This window comes from Schistocerca piceifrons, chromosome 6 (assembly GCF_021461385.2).
Source record: "Schistocerca piceifrons isolate TAMUIC-IGC-003096 chromosome 6, iqSchPice1.1, whole genome shotgun sequence".
Taxonomy (NCBI): Eukaryota; Metazoa; Arthropoda; class Insecta; order Orthoptera; family Acrididae; genus Schistocerca; species Schistocerca piceifrons.
Window position 1 is genome coordinate 503,042,469 of NC_060143.1, and position 22,923 is coordinate 503,065,391.

Here is a 22,923-nt window from a genome sequence, read left to right on the forward strand (position 1 = left end):
GTCCTGAAACATATTTGGGAACTCCGAAAAACGGTGTTTTGCATAACTGGTGGACATTACGTCAAACTATATTAATTGCAAACGCTGTAAACATAAGGAGCTGCAGATTGAAATGACGAATTACTTTTGTTGCGTAATTTATTAAAAATAGACATCGCACAGGTTTATAACCGAATTCTAGCTATAAAAATATGTAAGGAGTACATGAAAGCACCTTTTGAGGAAGCTGTACATTTCAACAATGAAGTGGAAGAAGGATACTGTGTAGTGAAAGATCTGTGTGTCTCTTTTGATGGAACCTGGATGAAGAGGGCCTCTATATCACTCAGTGGTGTGTCATGTGTCATTAGTGTGAATACAGGGAAAATCTTACACTTTCAAGTAAAGAGCAAATATTGCTCTCAGTGTGACACAAGAAAGAACACTGATGGCAATGAAGAACCTTTCCAGAGATGATAATCGTAGACATTCCCTTTATGGCATATCGCGGTGAAAATATCTTAAGGATGAAGCCATTGTAAAGCCATACACTCACAAACATGGTTTCGCACTTACCATTTTAGATGTTATGAAACCAACATTGAGGTACCTAGCCATTCCTGAACTGTGAAAATTTTGTGAGGATGGTAAAACACTGAAACAAATGAGAGTTACAATCACCTTATAAGGATGCTTTGTCCAGAGAGGGTATTTGTGTCTTCAGTTGTGAAGATAGCTACATGTGATGCCTGTCTGGTGCTGAGTTGTGGAAGTGTAGATAGGATTAAGTGCCTGCGGAGACTAGGCTCCCACCCAGGTGCATTCACACTGAAGATACTTAGAAGTATCGATGAAGCGTGATTGGAGAAATCTGAGACAGCAGAAGAAAAAGTGCAAAAATTGGCTAGTCAGGAGAGGCAGGGGTAGAGATTGCTCCAGTAAGACGAGGAAGACGATAAAGATTGTGATATAGACAGCTGTAGTCACTAGAGGTTTAGCAACATCGTCAAAATTCGAAATAAAAATTTTGAAACCTAACTGCCAAAAACTGACATTTTTGAGCCGTAATGCACGTTATCTCAGGAACTACAAAATCTGACATGCAGAAAACTGGCATAGTTCATAAGAACTATATACTGAATAATCCTGTGCTGCACTTTTCCCTTATCTTTTCACGGAGAAACGTTCTCCTTTAAGATTTGACGAAAATAGAGCGGTCACGGCTAACACATGCCTGAGAAATTAATTTCAAAGCTACTATGACCTTAAAGAAAGATCGATTCCACATGACATGTCTCTTACGCAGATATAAACACTACAATACCAGTTTTATTGCATCGTTAATGTCCTAGAAAAGGCACATTATAGAAACACTAGGATTAAAAATCCAAACCCTAGTAAAATGTATGTCGATGCGCATATTCGAACAAAAATTGCACAGAATGTCAAGCAACGTGTTGTACATAACTGTCTTAAGTTTTACTGTTTCAGCCATAGCGTTTTTGGATATATATATGTATTTTACCCTGTACTGTCCTTAAATGAGCAACGGATCTCCTTCTTTGACACTACAGATCGTCCCTTCTCTAACTGATCCTAGTAATTCACTCAGCCACAGATTTTAACTACCATAATGCTATTGTAAAATGGTTCCGTAATAGGAGTAAGACATTTTTATTCTTCTTGCTATGAAGCGTACAATTACTGGAGTAATTTATGTTGCCAATAGGATCTCGTCCTCCTCCCTAATAGCTGAAGCATGTTAAACACTTTGGCAGAATCCGTATTGACACTTTCAACTATCCTGGAAAACTGATCGGATGTTGTTGTCAAGCTTCGATTCACACTCTACGATCCGAGATTGTGGCACTTCCAGTCAAGTGATCTTCCGGTTATACGTCGTAAATTTGTGTGTACATGCAATGCTGTTGCATACTCGTAGCTCAGTTAAGATATTTTGTGTGGAAGGTATCCACAGGAGGGAGGGAATCTGCTACTCGAGAGTGTCACCCTTACGCAATTTATTGAACAGCCCTGTAGTTGGCCGTGTTTTTGGACAGAATAGTACTGCATAATATCTCCACAGTCGACAATGGCGCTGTGCCTTAATACGTTTTCAGAACGTGTAGTACAGCACAGTTTTGGCACAGTAGAGGGTAACGCTGCACTCAGGCACGGTGCTGGTGTGGGTTGGTATATTGCAGTGCTGGACGGAATACAGTATTGCTGTATACGAGCTTGATAGCGGAAAATAGCGGCACGGTTCATATGGTCCAAATGGCTCTGAGAACTATGGGACTTAACTTCTCAGGTCATCAGCTCCCTAGAACTTAGAACTATCTAAACCAACTAACCTAAGGACGTCACACACATCCATGCCCGAGGCAGGATTCGAACCTGCGACCGTAGCGGTCACGCGGTTCCAGACGGCAGCGCCTAGAACCCGTAGGCCATTCCGGCCGGCTTGCGGCACGGGATAGGGTGGTAATGGCAAGGCCCAGTCCCCACTATTCCCACTCACACTTTATCCACTAAATAGTACAATGGGCTTGGAGCTTACAATTGGATTCTAAGTGCAAACCAATTTAGATTGTATGACCAGAAAATAACGTGACTGGATGTGCCACTATCTTGTAACTTTAGAGTATAAATGGCGACTTGACATCGGCAAACGGTTAGTGTTCTGTGGTAGTTCAAAGTGTCAACAAGGGTTCCCCCAAAGTGCTTATCATCCTTCAGATATTATAAAGAAGGATGCTACCAACCGACGACTACTTTGGTTTGTGGTTACGACTTGAGAACCTGGACAATCTTGTTCCTGACATTCGCAACATAAATTCGCCTTAATAAGGAGAATTTAAATGAGATTACTCGTATTACAGAAACATTCTGCGATAACATTGTGGTAGTTGAAATCTGTGATCTAGTTTATTGTGAAGATCAGTTAGAGAAGAGACGATTTGTAATGTTAGAGAAGGAGATGTGTGGCTCATATAACTATAATATTCGTAGAAAATTCTACAAGTTCGTCGCTACAAGACATGGTGTTATTGTAAAGCTACCATTTCTCCTACACGCGAACGACAGTGTGACAGCAACACGAACAGTGGATAAAATCGGCAAGGAGGCACTGGAAAACATTTCGAAGAAGTATAAGAATCTTGTTATTATAACATACAAAGTGAATTTAGCTGACTTTAAAAATGGATGTTACAATGGAAGAGCGGCCAGGATTATAGCAGCAGCTACTAGTCAGCGACTGTTACCTTACGGATTTGGGCATAACTCAAGATGTTGCCGTGGTTTTTAATGTAATCCAGATGTGCGTCTACGTAATACTGGAAACTATTTCTACACAGAAAGAGACCGCCAGAGAAGAAGCAATGTTATTGTGGAAAACGATAAAATAGTTGGAACAGACTGTTTAACGTGGATGACTTCCAACTGTAGAGTAAAGATTTTTAACAAGATTTTAATGTCAAGTCACAAGCCCTGGTTTGCACAAACTTATCGGTACAATCCTTACAGATTTTATAAAGTGACCAGACATGCGACTACGAGAAAACAGCACAACTTGCCAGACTGGAGGTTACAATATACAACTGCAATGTGCTCCACTCTACTCTTTGACAATGTCATCCATGTGGTATCAGCTAACTAATAACTTACAGAGCAGCTGCTGTGTGGTGTTTAACACCGTTATGCAATTTACCTACTGGGGAAATAAGAATACCCGACAATTGACTGGTTTCCAGGTAGGTCTACGGACTCTCAAGATCGAGTGAGGCTCATAAACTATGCTCTGTATGCATTAAATCTTAATTATCTACCTGTAAACTACGTGAACATTCTTCAGACTAATTCCAATAAAGACAATATCGATATTACACAGAAGTGCTATATGAAAGCGGGAGAAACATATTTCTTTCAATGCAGGACATTGTACAAAAAAATACAGTCGAGTATAAATACCGACGAAATGGGTGTAGTTCATACAAATAATCTTATACCACAAGTTTTAAGAAAAAGAACCAATGTATATCAAACAGACTAAACTATTACCCATGAAACAAATTAATCCTTTGAGTGCAGTTAATGTATTAATTTTACGAAAAATAGAAATGGAGATAGAAGAGCTCGAAGCTAAACACTGAAAAAAGGACTACGAGTATACGGCCAAGAAAACTGTCACAAAGGCAGAGTATAAACTGCTACTGGAAAAAGAAGAAGCCATTGTAGATATGCAGGCAAACATAACATGTTACTTTAAACAGAGTATGTAAAAGACTAAATACAAGTGGAGAATATAAGATTTCAGCATTTACTGTAAATAACAATGGTAAGTAGTCATATGTTGGAGTACTGGCCGCAAAAGACGGCATCGAGAACGTTAACAGCATTAAAGGAAGCACGAAAAATTTCTTTATAAAGATCCATTCGTACCTTGATCTTCTGAAAATGAAGGTTACATCATATCCGAAAACATTGGTTTGTATATTGTGCTCCTTGCAACAGAACAATCGTTTGCATAGTTTAAAACCAACGGAATAAAGTCATTTAATAGTAAATGGAAATGAGCTTATGGCATCGTTGGCTGGGAGGCCCCACCCGGGGAAGTGCGGCCGCCAAGTGCAAGCCTTATTTCAGTCGACGCCACATTTTTCGAATTGCGCCCCGGTGATGAGGATGAAATTGTGGTGGGGACGAAACAACACCTAGTCATCGAGAACAGTAAATCTCCAACCCAGCCGGGAATCAAACCCAGGTCCGCTTGAATGGGAGGTGAGCACGTTGCTACCAAGGTAAGCTGGTGGACATTTAATGATAATTCGTTAGCAAAAGTCTTAAACTTAAATTTCTTTATGGAAATTCCACAAGAATATAGAGCAGTCGAGTTGGCAGAGTATACCCAGGAAGACATGGAGAGTTATGACCATAGTGTTATGCGGGGGATAAAGGGGAAATTAAATTCCCCGAATGCTCTCAGTTAGACGAGCTGCGAGAGGAAGCGGACCTTATTGTTAGCGTAGTAAAGGAGATAGTTTACAGAAAAAATATAGATATGTATTACAATTCGAGAACTAACCTTGTTTGAATTTGTCAAACTACTGTTTGGAGAATGAAATATATGATTCATGTGTAGACTCCAATTTAAGTTAAAAATCAAGCTCGATGTTATTAAAACAGCACATAAGAATAAAGGAAGAGTTCTTTCTGTGTGTAAGTGTATAGGATAAAACTATTAAAAGTTTTTGTACAAGAATATTCGCTTTCATATTCCCTACCCATAGAAACATCTTAAGAAAGTGTCCTATGTACAGGGATTGGAAGGGACAGTCATTAAAAATTAGTTGAAACAACATAGATGTAAGTACAGTAACCGCCATTTCTTACCCATATCAGAAGTATTCGCCACCTGCTCATCCCCGCACCTCCCTCCATTCTTCAAGTAGGTGGCGATGAACGAAGTCCTCAACTATATGCATTGGGGTAATACACTTATTAAACTTATTGTCCAACACCAACATCTACCCAGTTGAACACATTATGACGGTGCCTACCCAGGAGGACATATTAAGGCACTACAAGCACATGATTCTGAACATAGCTAAAATACCCATCAAAATACATACTTTAATACAACATCTCTCTTTGTTGCTTTTTTTCTTATCATCACAAAAGCATTCCATAGTAAGTTCTTCCTGTCTGACATCTCAACACAGAATGGGCAATTTAGGGATGGGAGGCAATTGGAATGCAGTTGCCACGTGCCTGTGGCATGTGGAACTGGAGCCTCAGTAGGGACCCAACTTCCGTGAAGTGCAGCTGCGTGCGCCTTGTGCTCAGAGGACAGACACACATGTGTGAGCGACTACCATCGGCAAATAATGGCCTGCACGTCATCCTGTTCCTTAGTGCTTACAGTTTTTGTGTCAATAAAAGTGAGGGCAGGGTTGAGCTCAGCGCATGTGGGGGAGCTCTGTCTCCCACAAACTGATTAAATAAAGAACACGCATCAATATATTATTGACACTGTTTTAAATTTCGTGTCATGAGATCCTTCCTCTCGACTGCAGACTGAGTCTTTTTCCAGCCAATTGCCATGTGCAGGATAGGACTCCATGTGGTGGAGGGGAAGGAAGAATGGTATATTTCAAAGAGGGTTCAATTAACTAGTTAGTTTAATTAATTAGTCAATTAATTTTTTATGTCAAAAGTGTGTTTGTATCATCATGGGAGATTGGGGAACTCCCAGTAGGGTGGGACAAGAGAAGAGGGAGGGGTCGGAGGTTTCTGAGGAGGAATTATCCCTAGGGAGACGTAAATCAACCTTCAGAGGCTATTTTAATCATTTAGCATAACATTAGGTTTGCCGCTGAATTTATGATTGCCCCTGAATTATGCAACCCGTACAAACTCAATATGCCAGAACCCGTTTCGCCCTATTACTGCAGGATGCTATAACTAACGGCAGAATGCTACCAGAAGACTGAAACTTGGGTGAATCCAGAGACACTGAACTGTCTTAGAGTGAAAAAAATGGCTCTGAGCACAATGGGACTTAAGATCTGTGGTCATCAGTCCCCTAGAATATAGAACTACTTAAACCTAAGTAACCTAAGGAGATCACACACATCCATGCCCGAGGCAGGATTCGAACCTGCGACCGTAGCAGTCCCGCGGTCTTACAGTGAAATATATAATTATATACAAGGCATGTACTACAACTGACGTGTGACGCATCGGTGATGTGCAAGTCGAGGATGTAATAGTGGAAGTCGTTATTCAATCTGAAATCCAATAATTCTTCCCCACATCGATCTGTGCACAATACTTTTGACACAAGTGGCGTTTAGCTGCCTAAAGGAGAGCAGTGCATCAGATTCTGGAACTTCAGTGACTCTTAGTATACGAAAATCGCTACCACAAGCCTACACACCTTAGTTATGATGTATTTTTATGGCATATTAGCGTGCACTAGTACTATTGGCGAGTACAGTTGAAAACGGTATCAAATGGAATGTTGGAAATACGCTGAATAAATACCTTATGTGGTGTAACATTCAGACTTTTGCACTAGAATAACATTTTTCTCATCACCAAAAGTTTCATATTTACTACACTTTGAAGTATTTCTGCGTTCCGCCGTTTCGGAAGTGTCCAACGTATACTGGTACATGGTATCACACAGTGTTAGTAGCGTAAAGGGTAGTCTGAAAATATTCTTCACTATAGTAACACATACAAGATTGTATGAACGCATAATGGACCTTCTGAAAATGGAAGAATGCAGAAAGGTGCTCAGTTCATCAAACGTCCATAAAATAACTGTGGTCAAGAGTAAAGTTTCATTAAATGGAAAAGTCTATATGAGGCCTTTACCCAGCAGTAGATGTCAAATTGCTGATGATAACGATGAAGATGATGATAATGGTTATTAGCAGCATGCAAACTCACGTCCTGATGCTGAGATAAGTTCCATCACAAATGAGTAGCTCATTTTCTGCGTATGAGAATTGTAATATAAATGATGGGTTTAGAACTGTGTGAGATGTGACATTAAGAATAAATAAAATAGTTCAACTCAATACCTGGCTAAACTCCAATTCCATGTGTGTCTGTGAGTGTTAATATTAGTGGACATAGGGTCTCTTGCTGTGCAACCCCTGACTCTTTGGCTTTCTGGTTGGCTGGTTATGGTTGCAGAGTCTGGTCTGTGGGTAGGTGTATCTGTGGTTTCTCCAGTATTGTGAAGAGTGAAGAGTCCAGAATCATTGTTCAACAGAAACATCCTGTCTTATTTGCTGCCATCCTCACAGTACTTGGACGTAAGGATCACAGGCTGGTTCGCAGCAGCTGACGACTTTTGTGTAATGCTGAAACATCACATCGGGAGCTGATGGAAGTGGCGCCCTTATTAACCTAGGAGTGTGTCAGCTTGGCAGTGACACAAGGCAGAGGTGGGCATCTCTCTGCCTTTGGTCTGTGTAGGTTGCTAGCAGCATCCAAACGTCCTGTGTTGGACTCAGGACCCTCAGAGACTGTAATAGCTTTGTCATATATCTGGCCAATGACTGGCCCAAAGTCAGCGGTAGTCGATGCAGAATGGCAAGAGAATGCTGCTAAGCTCTCAGTGGGGAGCATTAATGCTCACACCGCCCTGTTGTGCTATGTCTGGAGGCACGTCTCCGTCATGCAGTCAACCACGGCGACAACGTGATGCGCTACACTGTCCAGCAGCCCAGGCAGCCACTGACGACACAACGCCGCATTGTAGGGAGCTGTGCCAAGCGTTATTGCAGCACCGACTATCCTGCATCTCCCTTGGTCGTTTGCGAAATCGTGCTTGTAGGTCATGCCTCCATAAATCTGTGTGACTCAGTACCTTTCTGCTTTCCAGTCACGAGGAGCAGGAGCTATGTCGTTTGAACTTCCTGTGAAGCAGAAGGTCGAGTCTGCACTAAATTGATCATCCACAGTTACTGTGGTGACAGATTTTGCTGAAATTTGTGCCAGCATAGATAAACAGTTCAGGATTTAACATAGTTCATGTTCTAATACACTAATTACTAAGGCAAATATTTCCCTAGATAAGTGAACTTCTTATATATATATATATATATAACGTCATAACGAAACTGATTCTTCACAACTCAATGTAGTTTTAGTTTACAAACAAAAGGAAATTAATTATTAGCATCAGAAATGCAGTAATGTTTTGAACTGCATTTTGCACTTTTTTAATACAAGCATTTAAACGTTAGCAATTCGTGTTGCATCTGATATTTGTTAGTGATAAAGTAAACGTGCGTACCGGCGGTAACGAAAAATATTAATGTCTGTTACCTGCGAACATGACTCGCTGGTCAATGTAAAATATTATAAAAGTTATCGTGACCATTTTAAATTACCACTTCGCTTATGTTTTTGATTTCGAATAGTATTCATTACTGAAAGAATGTTATAAGCATTTTTAATGCAACAAATTCGGCATACTGCCGTGACACAGTCTGCTGTTAAAATGTATGTAGGCAATTTCTTAAACATTATGGTACTGTATAGTGGTGTTGCCAGTAACGTTATCTACACGAGCTGATACAAAAAGCCATGTGAAAACATGCCTGTACCCAACCATCTGGGTGACTGACTTATTTGTAAGGGACTGTAAATTAAGAAGGGTAAGACAGTTGCTTCCGTCAGATCGTAGGTGAAAGATCTCTTTACATTCCTACAGAAGATCTTGGGAGTACACTGTTGGTACGTGAATGATTTTTACGAGCCTCAAACGGGATCTGATCTTTACCAGAGATTAAGTAAATATGCGTACCAGTTATCTCCGTGGTTACTAGTTTATTTATTTTTTTAATTTTCTATCTTATATGAGTGATCAATATGCACGGTCCTTCGTTTTAATGTAATTTTAAGTATGTCCGCCTGTATCAATGATTGTATGGATCCTCGAATTATAGAGGCATTTGTTTCTTTGCTGTGGAGCAACAGTTTAGTGTCGGTCGGACTGTAATTACACATCCTCCTACGTTGCTGCCACAGATTAATTAAGCACAGAATTCGATTCTGAATTATTTTTACCAGCTTCAAAAAGGAGCGACGTATTTTCACTTATCTGTTTCTTTTATGTGTAGATTACATTTGCACCTCCTTCAGCATGGGTAGATCGTATGATTGCTTTCTTCACATACGAGCTGATTTGGAGACCCTTCTTTCACACCTCCAGACACATTTTGTTCAGTCACACAGCTTCAGGCTGTTGCCAGTCGGCATCAGTGTGGGGGCTAGAAATAGGGATCCGATGGACGTCAGTTATGATCGGTTCATTACTGTGGCCTCCCCAGGTACTGCCCCCACTGGGGTTGATTCCTCACCTGTAGTGAAGTGGGAGAACGTTCCAGGAAGCCGCAGGCACCGCTAGGGTTTCAAGGGGTCGATCAATGGGCATCCTCCGGTTTCTGGCGTCATCTGTGGCTGTCAAAGACCCAGAGCAAAATGCAGTTGATCACACCATTCCAGAGGAAGCGTCTAGGTGAGCAATGTCTGAACACTAACAGAGGGAGGGATTACTAGTATTCCGGATTTTCAAAGTTAGGCGCTTAATAGGGACTGTTACCTACAGGTCTGTGAAGGTGGGGAAGGAATCCAGTACGAGCTCTGTGTGTGCGTACCAGGAGACTCGTTCCAGATGTGAAACGTGATTCTGGATGCTATGAGGTGTTCAGGGTACGGTCAACGGCAGGTGGTGGCTCATATCGGTGCTTACCGTGGGTGGTATTTTGGATTCGAAAAGATTGTCTGTGGTTTAGGGCAGCCAGCTGAACTAGTAAAGACCACCAGTATCGTTTGAAAGATGAACGTGGAACTTACTGTCTGTATCACCGTCGGGAGAACAAAAGGTGATTCATTCGTACAGAGCAAAGTGGAGTGTCCGTATCAGACGCTCAGGCGGTTGTACAACAGTGTGGGCTACAGATCACTTGAATCGGGCTATAGGGTGGTGAGTCTCTGGTTTCCGCTTTAAAGGTCTGAGCTCCGACACACACAGTAAGTGGCTACATGTACAGTTGAGGGTGAGTGGAGGCGACTGGGCAGTTTTTTAGGCTACAGGGTCTCATTAAACTGCACAAACGGCGTCAGCCTAGAAGGGTTCAGGGCAAACACAAGAAGGTAGATCTAGAATCAACCTGTATTGTAGTTGTAAATTATCGTAGCTATGTTGGGAAAGAAACAGAGGTGCAAGCACTAACAGGAAACACTGGAACTAGTAAGGGGTCCGTAGGCCCTTACTATAAGTTTGCTCTCGGCACAGGTCGAAGGGCAAACAATCGATAGTGGCGGGTTTCGAGAGCGAGAGTAGAGAGGAGTGAGTTCTCAGGTTGCGGGCCGAGCCGTGTGGAGGCCTGTTGCGGTAATACGAGGCTGACCGACAAAGGGCGTGGCCACCGCCGCGGTTTAACCCCTTTGTGTTACAATAATACGGGAAAGTGAAGACGTACAATTACGAGAGTGATCAGTGATATTTCTGTGCCGATATTTTTGGTTTCGCGTCTACCGCGCAAGCATCATTTGGATTGCAGTGTTGGATTGCAGTGTTGGATTGCAGTGATTGCATTTGCGTGTGACAATAATGATTAACGAAGAGTCCTGTGCTGAGATTAGCCGTAATTAATTATGTATGACGAAGGCAGTGGCTGTCTCCTTTTTCTTGTGTTTTAGAGACGAACATAGGTTCTTGATTAATGAAGCTGTGTTGGCGTTCTTCTTGTCACCAGACATTTCATTATTACAGCATTTGAGAAGGACAAAATGGAATGTAACAACTCCGTAGCATCAAATCCGATTGCCAGCCCCATTAGGTACATGTTCACATTAATTAATATTTATTTGGGCTGCTATTCAGATCCCAATCGAGCGGGACACATAAATCGGAGGTGTTACACCCTTGGCTTACCGTGAAAGGACTAGTGCAATTTTTGGACGAATCGTAAAGAACAATAGGTAATTTTACCTTGCTTAAAGCGAGAAAATATTTTTTCAATTTTGGATCGAGACAGAGCATTTAAAATCGCGACAAGAACAGTGCATTTTTGAACAATGCGAAGTAATAGCATCTTACCATTGTGACTGATCTGTTTCTTCTCGCCATATTTGATAAGAATAATAGTGTCGGTAAACTGTGTTATAATGTGCAAATGCGTAAATTCGAGCGAAAAACTGTGAAAAGTGAACACCAAAGAAAGACACGTGTGAAAATTAAAATAGCAAAACGAGCCAAGAATTCGTCACTAAAGCTTCTACAGAAGTGTTAATAGTAATATTGTGACTGGAATTGCTTTTTGAATAGTGAAAATCGGACAGCTTCATGTGGACCCATAAACCGTAACGCGGACGACAATTTATTGTGGCGACGCAGTTGTTGAGTGACGTCACGCAGACGCGTGTAGCAGTTGCGCTAAAGAGCTTCAATCCGCGAGGTCATTTCACACGTCATCCCGACTACCTGTGCAAGGAGTAGTTCAAGCACAGACGCACTACACCGACGGTCTTCAGCGCGGCTTCGAGACACCAAGCGCCGACCCGGCATCTGGCGGCCGAACTACAAACTACGCCCGCCTGCAGCGCCACGGAGCGGCCAACGGAGAACTACGACGACACGCCGCAGATCTTCAGCGCGACTTCACGCGGCTCTGGCACCAGTACAGCGCCACGCCCACTTCAAACGCCAAAACATCGCGACTCATGGTAACGTCGGTTGGTGAGTGAAGACGACTGGTTGGCATAACATTAAATTGTAGTGTGCAGTCTTCGCAGTAAATAAACAATTGTAAACGGAATTGCACATTAGGAAAAAGTGCCCAATTACAGTAATTTCCGAAAAGTTTGCGAAACATACTCTGAAATATAGCATACTGATTTATGCATACTGCACAGTCTAAATGGTGATTATAGAGATATGCTTATTGTTTTTGGGGATTTTACATTTATAGATTTAATGAATGGTGTGATTTATCTTATTTAGAACATTTTACATAAGCTGTGTATGTGAGAATTGATATTTTAAGTTATTAGGTTTTGAGAGTTGTTATGTTCAGTATTCATGCATATTGTATCAATTTTGGGATTAACTGAAAATACTGCAGGTGCTGTTTGATTAGTTTCATGGTAATTAGGAGTGTTTTGGGTTACTAGAGGTTATTTTGTATTACTTGCCAGTGCATTAAAAATAAACCAAACATGTCTACTTAAGATAAGCAGGTTGGTGAGGCAGTAGTTGAAAGGAAAGGGATAGGACAGGAAGACAGAGGTGATTCAGGAATCAGTGATTATGGATTGTCATTGGATAGCCCATTAGCACATTCAACTAGTTATCCCAAAATACTGGGTCAAACGATGAGAAATAAGTCAGTTTCAGAGGATACAGATAAGTGGTCGATGTTGGTAGACTTGATAAAGGAGACTAACGCATCATTAAGGAAAGATTTACAAAACTTTAGAGAAGAGGAAGAGATATTCCACAAATCAATACAGGAAAATTTACGAGGTTTCAGAGAATCAGTAAAGAAAGGTTTACAAGAATTTAGAGAAAGCTTCATAAAATCATTTAAGGAAACTATAGCACAAGAGGTCAAAACATCGCAAATGAAGATAGAATGTATTCTGAAGAAGGAAATGCAGGAGTTACCAGAACGACTGAAGATGAACATCGACGAGGGAGAGAGGAAGCTAAGGAAGAGTGGAGACCAAGTCCAGGGAGACGTGGAGAAGATGGAAGGAAAGTTAACAAAAAAGATAGAAGACGATATTGAAGAAACTAAAGCCGAATTGGGAGAAACGATCACCGAGGTGACGCAGATGCAGAAACAATGCAACGATGCGGTTAAAGGGATAGGAGATAGGCAAAACCAATTGCCTGTCAATCTGAGAAATGCTATAGCCGTGCAACGAGAAGAGGATGACCAGAGGGTTGCAATGGAAGGTGAGGCCTTCACTTGGGGAGTCAAGAAAAAGGAAGGGACTACTAGTTATGAACAGTTTGAAGAGGAATTCTTGAAGAAGTACTGGTCCAAAAGTCATCAGTGTGCAGCAATTGAGGACCTACTCCACTGCAAGTCACTTAGTACACGGAGAGGAACGTTGCGGGAGTTTGCCGAGCATTTGTGGGAATTGAACGAGACCTTGGAACAACCCCACAATGATGACGTAATGATATCTGCAATAAAAGAGGATTGAATCAGAGATTGCAAGAAACTGTATCTGGGAGCTTAATTAAAGATAGGGAGGCCTTGATGGAGATACTGGAACAGTTGGAATCTGTTCGATCACTGGAACACAATCAAACTAATGATCAAAACCGAGAGGGAAGTAATGACCCAAGGAATCATTTTGATCAATCATCTGATTATACAGGAAGAGGTGGAGGGACTGGAAAACTGAATGACACTCCAGGTGTGGTCCGGTCAAGAGTGAGAGCTACAAGGACCCGAACAAACCTACTAAGATATATTTAGGACATTTAGTTGTTTAACGGACATTTGAAAAAGGAAAATGTTTATTTGCATTGTGTTTTCTGATGTATTATAATTAGAATTTCATATTTCATATCGACGATTACCTGAGAATGGGTATAAAACCTGTAACAACTAATTTGTAGTATAATAATTCATATGTCATGTGTTCAAGTAATAATTTTTGATTGTATGTTGTGTGTTTCATTCAATATTGTACTATAGAGGACTATTGCTGTTTGATATAAAAAATTGTAATTTGGACAATGCCATGTTTATGAGATGTAATAAACTTTTGTAGAATATTATTGTGGAGGCAGCCCACAACTGGAGTCGAGGGATTATTTGGTGAATTGTAATTTCATTAATTATTTACACTGTGTGTTTTTTTCAGATGTAGCAATGTCTAATTCCCTTGCCGATTCTTTTACGCCAGTGGCTCCAAAGAAGTTTTCGAGGGCGGGGATGTAAGGGGTCCGAAGGCCCTTACTATAAGTTTGCACTCGGCACAGGTCGAAAGGGCAAACAATCGATAGTGGCGGGTTGCGAGAGCGAGAGTAGAGAGGAGTGAGTTCTCAGGTTGCGGGCCGAGCCGTGTGGAGGCCTGTTGCGGTAATACGAGGCTGACCGACAAAGGGAGTGGCCATCGCCGCGGTTTAATCCCTTTGTGTTAGAATAATACGGAAAGTGAAGACATACAATTACGAGAGTGATGAGTGATACTTCTGTGCCGATATTTTTGGTTTCGCGTCTACCGCGCCGGCATCATTTGGATTGCAATGTTGGATTGCAGTGTTGGATTGCAGTGATTGCATTTGCGTGTGACAATAATGAATAACGAAGAGGCCTGTGCTGAGATTAGCCGTAATTAATTATATATGACGAAGGCAGTGGCTGTCTCCTTTTTCTTGTGTTTTAGAGACGAATATAGATTCTTGATTAATGAAGCTGTGTTGGCGTTCTTCTTGTCACCAGACATTTCATTATTACAGCATTTGAGAAGGACAAAATGGAATGTAACAACTCCGTAGCAGTCAAATCCGATTGCCAGCCCCATTAGGTACACGGTCACATTAATTAATATTTATTTGGGCTTATATTCAGATCCCGATCGAGGGGGATACATAAATTGGAGGTGTTACAAACTCAAATCCTAATGTGAACGGAAATCTGGCTATATGTGGAAAAATGTAAAGCCGCACATTTTTAAGCCCAAGGACTTAAACTTGTTTGGAGAGCAAAGATTGAATACTATTGCTAGTGATGTGATTCTTGTTCTCAGAAATAGTTTTAGTTGAAGCGAAATCGAAGTAGATTGTTTCTGTGATTTAGTACGGGTAGAGGTTATACACGACAGCAGAAGTAAATCTATAATTGGACCTTTTACCGACGCCCAAATCAGACGGTACATTTACTGAACAATTCAAAGAAAACTTGAGTCTCATTCTAAGGACGTACCCCACTTAAACAATTATGATCGTATGTGATTTCAATCTGTCCTCTAAAATACATGTTGAAAGTCAGTGGCAGGCATAATACACAGTCCAAAATCATACTGAGTGCAACCTCAGAAAATTATTCTGAACAGTTAGTTAATGAGTCGTCTCGAACTGTAAATGGTTGCAAAAACTTGTCTGATCTGTTAGCAACAACTAATCCTGAACAAATAGGGAGCATCTTGACAAATATAGCTATTAGTTTCCACAAGGCTATTGTAATGGAAATCGAATATCAAAGCATTGAAATTCGACTAAAATACATGGTAAATACATCTACTTAAGAAATCAGATAAAAATTCGCTTGACACCTTCCTAAGAGACAGTCTCCACGCCCTCCAGTCTGCTATGTAAGCATAGACCAAATGTGGTGTCAGTTCAGTGACAGGAATTGAAAGATATATACCAGATAAATTAATAAGAAATGGAACTGATCCTCCATCGTACACAAAACTGGTGAGAACGTTGTAATAGGAGCAACGAAAAAAGTATGCCAAATATTAGAGTACACAGAATCCCCAAGATTTATGAAGTTTTACAGAACTTCGTAGTTTAGCGCAAATTACAATGCATGATGCTTTTAACAGTTTTCTGAACGAGGAGGCTCTGTTTAGAAACTTGACAGAAAACCCAAAGAATTTCTGGTCGTATGTAAAGTACACTAGCGCCAAGACGCAATCAGTACCTCACTTCACGACAACACTGGTGATGTTATTCGTCGTGTTACCACTAAATCGGAGTTATTAAATGTGGCTTTAAGAAATTCCTCCAAAGTAAATCAGAGTTATTACATATGAATTTCATAAATATCTTCATGAAAGAAGACTAAGTAAATAATCCAGGATTCGGACCAAAACTTTGTCAGCTTGAGTAACTTGGAACTAGATATCCTAGAAGTAGTATAGAAGGTTAAATAATCTAATAAAGGCAAGTCCTGGTGTCCAGAGAGTAACGTTCCCTTCAGAGTATGCTGATACAATAGCTGCATACTTAGCAGATCATTCATTACCGCTCGCTCGTCGAAAGCTCCGCACGTAAAGACTGGGAAGTTGCATAAGTCACACCAACAACCAAGAAAGGAAATGGGAAGTAATTGCTTGCACTACAGGTTTAGAAGACACTCTGAACTGCCCTCTTTCATTGTTTCAACTTGATGCTGTAGCTTACTGTGCAGTGCAGTCATAAAGATGACGCAGCCCAAAATGGTTTAGGCAAGATGTGTGCCTGGTGCGAAAAGGAGTAATTGACTCTAAATGACGTTATGTGTATGGTCATACACACGAGTAATGAAAGGAGTACGCTGAATTAAGGATGCACGAAGAATCAACGAAATCATAATGATTTAGACTGAACTTCACAATTGGGTTTTTAATTACGAATATTTTAGATTGGAACGACCTCGCAGGTAATGTTGTGCGGAAAGCAAACCAAAGACAGCCAGAATACACAGAAAATGCCACAGGTCTGCTAAAGAGACTGCTTACACTACACTTTTCCGACCTCTTCTGGAGTATTGCTGTGTAGTGTGCAACACATAGGATGCCGATCGACATCGATAACGTACTAAGATAGCCAATACATTTTGTATTATCATAAATAGGTGAAACAGTGCCACGGATGTGATACGCGAATTGGGGTGACAGTAATTAAGACAAAGGCGTATTTCGTTTGGGCTTGATCTTTACCTGAATTTTGAATCACAATCATCCTTCTCAGAATGTGAAAGTATTTTGTTGGGGCCCACATGTGTAATGAAAAATGATCATCATGATAAGATGAGAGAAATCAGTGCTCGTATGGAGAGAGGTAAGAGTTGTACGAGACTCAAACGGTCAAGAAGCAGCTTGAAAGTGGTTTGATGAACCCTCTGCCTGGTACTTATTTGTGAGTTTCAGAGTAATCTACATCTACATCTACGTGATTACTCTGCTATTGACAATGAAGTGCCTGGCAGAGGGTTCAATGAACCACCATCAAGCTGTCTCTCCCTACTCTCGAACGGGAAAAACGAACATTTAAATTTTTTTGTGCGAGCCCAGTTTTCTCTTATATTATCGTGATGATCGAATCTCCCTATGTAGGTGGAAGCAAACAGAATGATTTCGCAATCGGAAGAGAAAACTGTTCATTGAAATTTCATGAGAAGATCCCGTCGCAATGAGAAACGCCTTTGTTTTAATGATTGCCACTCCAGTTCACATATCATGTCTGTGGCACTAGCTTCCTTCTTTCGTGATAATACAAAACAAGCTACCCTTCTTTGAACTTTTTCGATGTCACCCATCAGTCCCATATGATGCGGATGCCACACAGTACAGTAATACTCCGCCGGCCATTGTGGCCGAGAGGTTCTAGGCACTTCAGTCTGGAACCGCGCGACCGCTACGGTCGCAGATTCGAATCGTGCCTCGGGCATGGATGTGTGTGATGTCCTTAGGTTAGTTAGGTTTAAGTAGTTCTAAGTTCTAGGGGACTGATGACCTCAGATGTTAAGTCCCATAGTGCTCAGAGCCATTTGAACCATATTAGTAATACTCGAGAATAGGGTGGACAAGCTTGGTGCAAGCCGTCTCTTTAGTAGACCTGTTGCTCCTTCTAAGTGTCTTTGGGTTGCTCTGCCCATAGCATTGTCTATGTGATCGTTCCAAATTAGGTTATTTGTAATTGTAATCCCTAAGTACTTAGATGAATTTACAGCCTTTAGATTTGTGTTACTTATCGAGTAATAGAAATTTAGTTGATTTCTTTTAGTACACATGCGAATAACGTCACACTTTCCTTGATTCGTGGTCAATGGCCACTTTTTGCACCATACAGATATCTTATCTGAATCGTTTTGGAATTCGTTTTGGACAATTGACGGTAAATGACAGCATCATCTGCAAACAATGAAGGAGGGCTACTCAGATTGTCTCTTTTGTCGTTAATATCGATCAGGAACAAGAGAGGGCTATAAAACTTCCTTGTAGAAGGCCGGATATTACTTCTGTTTTACGCGATGACTTTGGGTCTGTTAGTGCGAACTGTGACCTTTCTGGTCACAAATCCAGTCGCACAATTGATGCGATATTCCGTATGCACGCAATTTGGTTAGAAGACGCTTGCGAGGAACGGTATCCAAAGCCTTCTGCAAATCTAAATATATGGCACCAATTTGACATCCCCTGTCGATAGTACCCAGTACTTTATGAGTACAAAGAGCTAGTTGTGTTTCAAAGGAACGATATTTTCTGAATCCGTGCTGATTATGTGTCAATAAATCGTTTTCTTCGAGATAATGTTCGAGCACAGAATAATTTCCAAAACCTTGCTGAAATCGACGTTAGTTATATACGCCTGTAATTGAGCCGATTACTCATACTTCACTTTTGGATACTGGTGTGTGCAATTTTCCAGTCTTTAGGTACGGATCTTTCTATGAGCGAGTGGTTGTGTGTAATTGCTAAATAAGGAGATATTGTGTCGGCATAATCTGAAAGGAACCTGACAGGTATGCAATCTGGACCGAAGGCCATGCCTGTTTTAAATGATTTAAGCTGCTTTTCTGCACCGAGAATATGAGGAATATTTACTTCGTTTTCTTTGGTGAAGGTGTTTGAGAAAACAATCATTAATAACTCTCCATTAGTGGCACTGTTATCAGTGATTTATCACGCAGTGAAGAAATTGTTTGCGTCTCGCCGCTGTTGCGCTTTATGTGTGACCAGAATCTCTTTGGGTTTTCTTTCAGATTCCGAGACAAAGTTTCGTTGTATAAATTATTAAAAGCAATTCGCATTGAAGCATGCACTATATTTCGAACTTCTGCAAAAATTATCCAATCTTGAGGATTTTGCGTTCATTTAAATTTGGCATGCTTTTTTCGTTGCTTCTGCAACAGAGATCTGAGACGTTCTGTGTTGCATGGAGAATCGGTGCCATCACTTATTAATTTATAAGGTGTATACGTCTCAGTTAAGGTCGATACTATCTCTTTGAATCATTCCACGTCTTTCCCATGTTAACATGATCAGATCGGAAGGACTGGAGACGTCTCTTGAAAAGGCGTTAATAGCATTTTTATCAGCTCCTTTAAATAGTCGGTTGTTCTGCCGGATATCAGCGTAGTACTTGCACGATATTTCGGCCACGTAGCTCATAACCTTCATCAGGTGCGACCTGAGACTGCTCCTCGAGTGGACCTGGTCCAGTAAATACTAGACCAGGTCCACTCGAGGAGCTGTCTCAGGTCGCACCTGATGAAGGTTACGAGCTACGTGACCGAAATATCGTGCAAGTACGACGCTGATACTGGACCAAGTCTACTCGAGAAGCTGTCTCAGGTCGCACCTGATGAAGGTTACGAGCTGATATCCGGCAGAACACTCGACAACCCAAGATGTCAGGTGTACTTTGTGTTTCTTTTTGATGCTTTGGGTATATCATATAGATGTAAATGTAACTGTAGATGTAGGTGGAGTATCTCCGTGGAAGGAAAGCTATTCTTTCGAGAGAAAGATGTCACGTGGGCGTCAACGGCAGTAGAGTAGTAAGAAGCAACACAAGGCCATGTTAAACACTGCCAAGGTTCAAAGTGGCAATATGTATATTCAATAAAACTTAAGAGCAAAGGAATTTATGAGTGCTGTCTTATAATTAAATCAATTATAGGCGACTGAGTTTGTCCCTTTTCATGTAATAACATAGACTCTAAGATTCAGCAAATGCTGACGTTGGAAGAAACTAAGTTCATTAAGGAATCTGAAGTTAGGATAAGAACAATGTTGCCGATTAAGATAGGGTCATAAGATCATTGCCCTGCTATAATCTGGCTATGAGAATCGTTCCTTCTGAATTTGGCGCTAGAAGGTGCAATAGAAATTTCGTAGTTAAAGAGCAAACATCATCCTACATGCTCTGTATTTAGACACTAGCTGTTTTCATTCCAGGCACCTGCTAAAAGCATATTTAAGCCAACCTTTGGGCAGAGGTGCTTAAAGTAAAGAGAACCTACACGCTTAGGTCCTAGGAAATACTTACATTGGTAGAATAATGTCAATGGTAACAGAATAATTGGCAGTCACATCAGATCATGGACTTCAGCCAAATATAAAATTATGATTATGTGATACGTAAATAATACAAACACTAAAACGTTGACCAGTGTAGCGACACACATGTGAGCTAGTGGTAAGCATCGATCTGAAGGGGAAACTAGGTGTGCACTCGAAAAATAATTCTTGAAACGAACTTAGTTGCAAGCAGGGATCTTTGTGGTGAAGAAACCACTTCAGTGATCTTAAAGTTTACTTAGCAAAAGTGTGTTACTTGCTGTGCTTTCTTGTTAACTGCATAAGGAGAGTGGTCGCTGTTGGTGCTTTGTTACAAAATTTTCTTGCTGGTTTGCATTTTATGTCCTTATCAATTCTCTCACGTTGATTTTTGCACATGTGGAAGCACGTCCACTTATTTATAATCCATCACGAGGCAAAACAGTCCCTACAGAGCAGGGGCAGTCCGTATCGTTCGTACGGGGCTCACATATGACTCCAGCATTGTTCAATTTCTTGTTCGTTGGTACTTGTGTCCATTTGTTCATGCGATGCTGACACCATGTGATGTTTTCTGCTTCTACAATCCGTACTCGCTGCTGTTGCTGAAAGTGTTCCCTGTCAAGCATCAATACATAAGCTCTTAACTGAAACATTAGACAGCTGCCTCACTGGCGAAACGAGAGGCCAACAACAAGAATAGCTTGAACACAGCATGTGTAATTCAAGCCACTAATGAAACCACTTCGTAAAACTCATCGTACCTTCACGCAAAATGATTAACGAAAGATAAACTCAAGAAATAGGCCAATAAGATGTGTATAAAACGATAAAATGAGATAACCATTCGGCCATAAATTTTAATGAAAATCATGAACACTCCTCTGCAGCCAGAATATCTGTACGTAAGACTTGTAACGCAGCATGTCTAAAGAATGAACACTGAACTCTTCTGAATGCAATACAATAGTTGTTAGATGTGTTTCGGGTCAGCGCCAAAACATCGAGTAATTTTAACGTGAGGTAGAAATCCTCATAAGTCACTGTGCAATGTTTCCCATCGAAATAAATCAAAAAGTAAGACTCAGTTAAAACTGACCTGCCACATCTGAGAAGCCCGTCCATACGATATAAAACGCATCGACAAGTATCGAGAATGAGAAGAAGTATGACGAACAACGAAAAATCAGAGCAATGTCCGGAGAGAAAAAACAACAAGAGAAAATTTTGGCAAAAGGTTTCAAGCGATGTTTTATGTAAATCCATTGTAATGAAAACTGTATCCTCAAAGAAATTGTCTTGTTTATATCCCTTTGTCAGCCAAAACTAATCAGAGTTCGCAGTAAGAACAAAAATAAAGTCAATAAGGCGATTTTAAATTCACATTCACTAAAAGTTCGTGATAACCGTGTGGCTGCAGATGGGGCAGGTAATGATAGTATATGTATTTTGCCTACTAAGTGTGTACATGCAGTGAGCTGCAGATGTATTTCCGGCTTAAAACGTTATACTACTATGAATTGCTCTCAATTAGTTTCGGTTCGCCAGTTGTGTCTTCATTTTAAACCGCTTCGAGATAGGTTTCCACGGCTTCCATTTCTAAGGACGTGCGTATTCGTGGGGAAAGGAACAGTATTCTCAAAAACGTGCCAGTAAATAACCGTGCTGTGAAATGAAGAGAGAACTAAAACTAATAAAAATGAAGGTAGTCAGTTTGGAAGAGCAGATCTTTGTACTTGTGTGACACCGGAATCTCCTTCTAATTAACGCTCAATATAGTGAGGCCCCATCATCTCCTTTGCATGTCTGCTCCCTCACTGTCATGCTGTCGACAAAGTGGTTGACATGTCGCAGCTGGCGTCTCTCCCACACTTCGTAGGCAGCCCTCGAGAGGCCGTCCAGTGTATGACAAGGGTCACTGCAGTGACACTTGGCAACTGTCAACTAATCCTAAGCATGTTCAGCCGATTTGAAATCAGTAGATGCTGCAGGTTCACTTCATGGGCTCAGTGTGCTCGTGAATCATTTCGTTGTACGACGAATCCATCACCGAAATGTTGGCTTTATGGAAGAGCAATGGTTGAATGAATGTGGCCCAGTACTGTGCATTTCTCAAACTACCATCGACTCCTGTGCAACACTTCAGACATTTATACTTGATACCGACCCGAAACGAACTTTAAAGGTCTGACATCTGATTCAGCGTGACTGCACGTATGAGATACATACTAATACCTGGACATCTCCTGACTCTTCGATGTTGACCTTCAGCCATGTGACAAGTCCTTTACTAATAACGAAAGGCACATAATGCCATTGATCCAAATTCAATTGGAAATGCTCCCCCACCAACTTTCTACGTGCATCACAGAGGTGGCGGCTTCACTGCTGTTCGTAACG